Source organism: Arachis ipaensis, chromosome B05, assembly GCF_000816755.2.
Source record: "Arachis ipaensis cultivar K30076 chromosome B05, Araip1.1, whole genome shotgun sequence".
NCBI classification, from domain to species: domain Eukaryota; kingdom Viridiplantae; phylum Streptophyta; class Magnoliopsida; order Fabales; family Fabaceae; genus Arachis; species Arachis ipaensis.
The window spans coordinates 47650106-47658267 of record NC_029789.2 but is presented as its reverse complement, the minus strand read 5'-3'; positions in this window follow the sequence as shown (position 1 = coordinate 47658267).

Here is an 8162-nt window from a genome sequence, read left to right as displayed (position 1 = left end):
AACGTAGCGCTCAATTTGAAAATGCTGTCCCACGTGTACGCATCACCTACGCGTATGCGTGGCCCCTTCATAATTATCATTCCATGCGTACGTATCATCCATGCGTACGCGTGTTCTTCCAAAATGCCACTTCCACGCGTACGCGTCATTTGCGAATTTTGCTTGCTCCACTATCGCAGGCGCTCTTTGGAAATGAACGTAGCGTTCTTTTTGGAGAGCGCTCTTTTTGAAAAATAGAGCACGCTTCCTTGATTTAATCATGGGCCACGCTTTTAAAAGTGTGTCCTAAGGCTCCAAAGCGTGCTCAAACTTCAAAATGTGCCCTAGAATTCCTTTTTTCTCTATTTGAGCTTATTTTGTGCTTTTTTTCTTCTTTTTCCACTTATTTCCTACAAAGTTTATAAAATCAAAAGATCAAAGAAATATACTATTTAAGCACAAAAGCATTCAATATTTAAGCACTAATCATTAATTTCTTGTATGAAAAAGTATAGAAAACATGCACAAGATGACATGTCATCACAACACCAAACTTAAACCTTGCTTGCCCCCAAGCAAGAAAAAAAAATCATGCAATAAGTTTTGACAAACCAAAGTGAGAAGAATAGCAAGTTGATGTTCATGGTTGGCTAGTTTTCTATGCATGCTACAATCACAAAAGAAATGTAAATGATTGATGGTTCTATCTAGCTCATTTTATGAAATCTTTTCCTTATATTTCTTCCTTGAAACAAGCTTTTCATTCTCTTATTAGCTTCTCCTGTTGGGTGCTTTGCCCCGTGAGTTGAAAACTAAGCTACGACTCTAAATGCTTTGTTTTCAAGTATTACCACTTGATACATAAGCACCACAAGCATTTAATTAGAGCACCTTTTTAAGCTCATTTGTTTCTTTTCTTTACTCTCTAATAATTGATGCTCAGAGCCTTGAGCTTTGAGGGAGTGCTTTTGCACTTGAGCCTAGCCTTGACTTCTAAATGTTTTGTTTTCAAGCTTTTTGCCTGATACATAAACACCACAAGTACTTAACAAATGAATTGTCATTGGTACTTAGAGCCTTTAGCTTTCTCATTCTTTCCTTTTTTCCTTTCTTTCCTTAACTGTATTTGCTTTTTCAAGGTTTTCATGATTTTAAAAATTTCATAAAATGTCCTAGATGAAAACTTCAATTAAATAAAATCTAATGCAATTGAGCAACAATTAATCATACTAGCCTTCCAATACTTGTATGCCCATGCTAAGTTCTTCTTTAATTCCTTGTTTGTTTATGATCATGATACTTTATTGCTTTTGAACTCACAAAATTCAACATGGTAATCATAATGTCACAGCAACATGTTACAATTTAGCAATCAAACTATGCTTATTCACAACACACATGCATACAGAGAAAAAAGAAGATAATCATGCACTTTAAAGTACTGGAAACAAATAAGAGGAAAAAGAACTTTACCACCTTGTAGTTCATCTTCACTATTGTTGTCCTTTTCCTCCTATTCTCCCCCTTCCCATACCAACTTAGAGTGTTTGCTCATCCTCAAGCAATATTTAGAACAATGGTGATGGGGTCTAGAATGGACCATGAGTGTCTTACACAATAAAATGTCAGCAATACATGTGTTTAGCAAGCAAAAATGAAAAATAATAGTGAAGGCGCAGGAGACAGAGACATTGTGATTGCAAAAATAAGTGGGATGTGCATGATACATTGCATAAAAGATAAGTGGCACACCAAACTTAATGTGACACTTTGACTTGGAATTGATGCAAGTATACAATAGAGATTGGGAAAAATTTTTGTTGCATAGCAACACCAAACTTAGAATGCAATCACATGCCAATTATTTGAAGTAAAACTAAGCAAATGAAACTGTTATATGTTAAATACAATCACCAAGCGAAGAGTCTGTCACGAATAAGGATTTCTTGGTGAGGTATTAACAAAAACAGTTAAAGAGCAAAATAAAGGAAAGCATTAGAAACAAAGAAATGACTAAAACACCTTGTGCGACCGCATCCCCCTTCTTTTGCCACTCGTGCGTCCGCACGGACCTGTGTGCGTATGCACACGTAGCGTGAGAGCTGGCAATTTTGACGCTTCATATGAAAAAAAAATTTTCAGCTTTATGTGCGTGGGCACAACCCTGTGCCCACGCACACCTCAAAATATGGCCTCTGGTCGCGGTGTTAGCACGCATAGTGCGAATGCACAATGATTTTCTTTTTTCCCATCGACGCGTACGCGTGACCCAAGCGTACGCGTCGCCTTGCATTCTATCCTTTCACGTGCGCGCCCAGTACGCGTACGCGTCAATTTCCTTTCTTCGCCAAACCACGCACACGCGTCCCTGACGCGTACGCGTGATACCCCGTGCGTACGCACACCTCTTTGTGCGTACGCACGCCCCTGTTTTCACCCAATTTAATTTTTTTCTTCTCTTCTTCTTTCTTCTATCCCTTTCTTCTCTTGCTTTTGCCCTCTTTTCTACTTGCTCTACTTTGTTTGTTTGCATTTCATTTTTTATTTTGGTAATTATATTAGTTTTTGTTTAGTTGTTTGTTAATTGAATAAGTTGCAAGTATTTGATTGATGATTGATTAGGTTGCTTCTTGCTTGAATTTTGATTTAATGAATATGTGCACTATATATCAAGTGTTTGTTTTATTGCCTAGATGAATTGTGAGTTTAATGCATGTGTTGTAGCTACCATATGTGTTAGACTTTATCCTTGTTTGGCATTTTGAATTGTGCACTTTTACTTTAGTAAATTGAGTTGAACTACTTAGTCATCATGGTTCTTAAGTGAATATAATCACATAACAAAGTGTTTGTTCCTTGTTAATGCCTTGCATTTTTTTTAGTTGACTTGACTTGATTCTTATCAAGACTTGTCACTTTTTGTAACAAGCACCTTATACATGTGATTATTCCCTTATTCCTAAGGATGATTAAGTAGTCTCTTCTCATCATTGAATTAGTTGTTGTTTATTGTGCTAATTTTTATTAATCTTGCGCTTTCACTTGTACAACTTCAATAACCAATGTCTTATACACTCAATTCACTTTAGTTGTGGTTATTTAGGTTGTTTGTATTTTGATTGTTGCTTATTCATCACTTGCAACCTAGACCGCTTAATTGAGGAACATGCTATTTCTTTTGCTTTTGTGGTTATTGTTTTACCTGATCAATGTGTGTGTTCTAAACTATGCGCATTTAGAATACACACATTGCTTTTTCTCATACCACACTTCTATGATTTCTTCCTCAATTATTGTTTATGTACTTATATAGCAACCCGGAGCCCCCGGAGCCCACCAGCTGAACGTAGAGCCGCAAAGCCCTTCATCCCTCGGATTGTGTGCATGCACGGAGGACCGTGCATTATTTAAGTGTGGGGGAGGATCGCCAACTTCAAAGGGGGGTAAAATTTCTTTTCTTAGACACTTTGCAACATCATTCCTTTTTGTTCCTTTTTCTTCAATTTTTACAATTTTTATTCTTGTTTGCATTTTGTTTGCTTTGGTTTGCTTGTATATATCTCTTTAATGTTTATAGTTATATGATAGTAAATATTTGCATGTTGCATGTTAGATTGCATAAGTTTGGTAAAACAACAAAGAATTTTCAAGAAATCTCTTTTTGGGCATTCCATTGATTAGATTTGAAACTTGTTTTGAACTTGCTTGAAGTATTCTTTTTTATGAAACATAGAAAAGAGCTTGAACAAATATCAAGTGAGAATTGAGCTTTAATTGTGTGGTTGCATATTTTCAAACACAAATTTTATTCCTGTGTTTTATAAACTCCTTTTATGATTGTGATCTTAGATTTACTTTAGTCTATATGTCTTATATTTGTTGTTTTGAATGCATTTAGTATGATTGAAGCCATCTTTGTTTATCTCACTAACCCATATGGCCAACCCTTGCATCTATCTTTGTAAACCACTTTTTGAGCCTTTAATTCCCATTTGTTCTCATTTTAAGCACATCATTCACCCTAAGTGAAAAACCATTATGTCCATCAATTGTATCTTTGATTAGCTTTGATTTGAGTGTGTGTGTGTTAATCAAGTGTGGGGGGAATTTGTGGAAAAACATGGGTAGTTAGTGCTTTAGGTGTTCATTGAGAATATTTGAAAAAATGGGTAAACACTCATGCATCAACTACTAGAAACATATGCATCTCTCTTTGATGATAAAAGAAAAAAAACTTTTGATGTACATACTTTGTTTATGAAAAAAAAAGAGAAAAAGAAAAGATAGGATGATATATAGGATAATAATAAGAATGTAAATAAGAGATGCATATGTAGTTGAATGAAAAGAAAAGGCACGAGTGAATGTGAGAAAGGGATAAATGGGTTGCTGGGATTGTTTTATTATGAATATAGGATGATATATAGGATTAGGTGGGATGCTTGAGCTAATCAAAGATCCAATCTATTAGCCCACTTAACCATATTAATCCTACCCTTACCTAAGCCCCATTACAACCCACAAAAGTCCTCATGATACTTGCATTCATTCATCAAATATTAGTTGATTGTTAGATGACTTGCAAATCTTTGAGAAACATGATTAAAGGAGGATTGAGTGATTAAACCCTACACACTGTGTGATTAGAGTGTAGACACATCCAGTGAAGGTTTCAATTGCTCAATTCTATGTTTCCATTGCTTACCTTGTATCTTCTTGCAAGTTGTTGAAATGAATTTGAGAATCTCAAATCAAATCTTTGGATGTGGATCATATTGCTATATTTGCTTTGTCTTATCCGTAAGCTTTATTTTGGATTGATTAAGATTCTTTTGTTTGTTTTTGCCAAACTCAATAGGAATCATATTGTAGATACATGTAGATAGCATTTAGTATAGTTGCATGCATATAGATAGTTGCATCCAATAAATTATTTCTCCTTCATTCATGTCCTTTGGTTGTGTTTAGCATGAGGACATGCTATTGTTTAAGTGTGGGGAAATTGATGAGTCCATATTTTCTGATATATTTTAGTTTGATTTGGATGGATTTCATCACATAAACCCACATTTATTCATCTAAATAGCATGCTTTTGTGTTTTCTCCCTAAATTGAGCTTAATTGTGAAAACATGCTATTTTGTGCTTAATTTAATCAATTTTATTCCACTTTCAATCCATTAGGTGCCTTGATGTGTTTGATGAGTAATTTTAGGTTTCTAAGGCTAATATGGATGGAAGAAGTGATGGAAAAGCATGCAAAAAGGGAGAAAGCATGAAGAAATGGAGTTTGGAAGTTCCAGCATGCATATGTTATGCATGCGTACACACAAGAAGGATTTGCGAGCGACTCACGCGTACGCGTGGATGGATTTTTGGCTAGGCGACGCGTACGTGTGACCCGAATTACGTCAGCTCATTAATGCAAATCGCTGGGGGGATTTTTGGGTCTCCAGAACCCAGTCCAACTCATTTCTGAAGCTATATGAGGCCAAAGTGAAGCTGAATGAAGGGGGGGCAATTAGGTTTAGTTTTTATTGTGTTTTCTCTTAGTTTCTAGAGAGAGAAGCTCCCCACTCTCTCTAGAATTAGGGTTCTTTAGTTTAAGTTCTTGTAATTTCTACTTTTAATTCTTGTTTCTATTTACTTTTCCTTGTCATTTATTGTTATTGCTTCTTGTTCTTCTTCATTTCTCTTGTTATTTCCTTTATTTTGTCAATTTATGTTTTATGACACTCTTGTTACATTTTAATTTCAATCAATGCAAATTTATGTTTCCATGTCATTTATTGCTTTCTTTAGTTGTTATTGCTATTTTCTTGCTTTGGTAGTTTCAGAATTTATTTTAATGCATTTTAATATTATTTTATTTTCATGCACACCAATTGTTTGATAAAATGCTTGGCTTAGTCTTTACATAATTTTTCTTCACTCTTGGCTTGGAATTGTTGATTTTGGTGTCCCTTGAGTCATTGATGTCCATTCTTGTTTGATATATTGGAGTAGTTAGTTGATTTGGTCTCCCTTGACTCTATGTGACCCCTTAGTGTTGACATAGGACTTAGGGATTGAAATCAACTATGCCTATTTGACTTTTCTTCGATGTAAGGTTGACTAAGTAGGATTAACTCTTCATAATCATCATATGTTTGTGGTCAATGGCTAGGATAGGTAGCCTTAATCTTCAATTACTTGCTAAGAGGTTTCTTGCTTTTGAAGTTTTATTGCTTTCACTTTTATTTGCTTTCATTTACTTTCTTGTATGTTAAGTTACTTTCTTGCCATTTCCTTTCCTTGCACTTAATTGCTTTGACTTTTATTGTTTTGATGTTAATTTCTTGCAGGTTTAGTTTTTCACACTCTTGGTTGAGAAATCGGGTGTTTAGGTGGAATTGAGTTGTGGATGTCCATTCCGCATTGTGTGAGAATAGTTAATTGGTTTGGTTTCTATTGACGCTAGTCTTTCACTAAGTAATTAGTGAGTTGACTAGGACTTATGGATTGAGATCAATTACACCCTTTTGACTAATTCTCAAGGAGGATTGACTAATTTGAATTGATTCCACACAATTGCCATGTTTGTGGTCCATAACTAGGATAGAAATCCTAAATTCCCCAATTCTTGCCAAGAGTTGCCATTTACATTCCTTGCATGTTTATTTGCTTTCTTGTATTTTACATTTCTTGCTCTCTTGCTTTCATTCACAATCCCCATGTTCTCTCTCTCATAGCCAATAATTGTACATTTCATTGCAACTCCTAGGGAAGAACGATCCGGGACTCAAAACTCCCGGTTTATAATTAGTTTTGAATTGTGATAACATTTGATTGATGACCAATAGTTGGGTTTGGACTATACTTGCAACAGACAAATCTCATTTTTAGTGTGAAAATCTAAACCTATGCTTTTGGTTGTTCATAAGAGATTCCTTATATGGCAAAGGTGTGATGAGGGTTGTTCTATATATGGTGGTTAGGAGATGTGAAGGAAACGGAAAGTGAATAGGTAGATTATAAATAGAATCCCTAGATAGGTTACCAAAATTTTTTGTTTTTAGCATAAACTTTAAGTTTGATCTAAGTATCGAAGTTCTAGAAATGCCTCTGGCTTTTTTGGCACCTTGTATACTATCTATGTGGGAACCTTTACCATATTGAGAACTCCCAGTTCTCATTCCATACATATTTTGCTATTTTTTAGATGTAGGTCGAGAGGTACCTCGTTGAGCATCCTGGAGATTTTTTAGAAGCGAAGAACTATTTTAGAACTTGGTGTTTTCTATTTTTGTTTATGTATATATAAGTATATATACTCTCCGGCTTGTATATTTTGTGTATGTCCCCCTAGAGGTTGACTTGAAGAAATAGATGTTTATATTGGAGTTTGAGTTATACTTTTGGGTATGTATATATGTATTTATACTATGGCCGGTCTTAGCTTTGCAGAACTATAATCTTTATATGAGTTATACTTTTGATATTTGTATCTTTTAGAACTCTAATCTTTATATATGTTTTATCTTTCCTTTCGATCTTGTTTATCCATTTTATGCTTAGTAGGACAAGTGTGACGCGAGATTTTCTGTTACGCTTTGCATAGCTTCTTTTTCAAGGCTCTTAGTTATAATTCCTTTCAACTATATTTATATATGTCTTGTTATTTTAGAGGTCTTAATACCTCGCCACCTTTACTTTATGACTTAAGCGTAAGGCTTTGTGTAGCAGGGTGTTACATTATGGTATCAGAGCAGTTCGTTTCTGTAGAGCCTGAAGGACAGACTGACTATGCTTCATGGCATACCCTGGGTGTGTGTATATGCTAATTAGGATATTTAACTAATATATGTGGCATAATTGTTCATGAGCATGCATTTGGGTCTTTGAAGAACTAGACTTGAGATATTGAGATTGATCACCTTGTTATCAATTGTTTGGTGTGAACAGGAACCAAATGGCAGCTCGTTGACGCGGCCATGGTTTAGAGGTACCTCGTTGAGTGTCTGGAGATTCTCTGTCCAAGCGAAGATGTTACCTTTACGCTGTTATATTATGTGTTTAGGCTATGCATATATATGTATATAGATTTCTCCGCCCTATATATTTTGTATTTTGTCCCTCCTAGAGGTCGACCTGGATAAATAGGTGTTTATTTTTGTAGTTTGAGATACTTTTTGGGTTGTATAT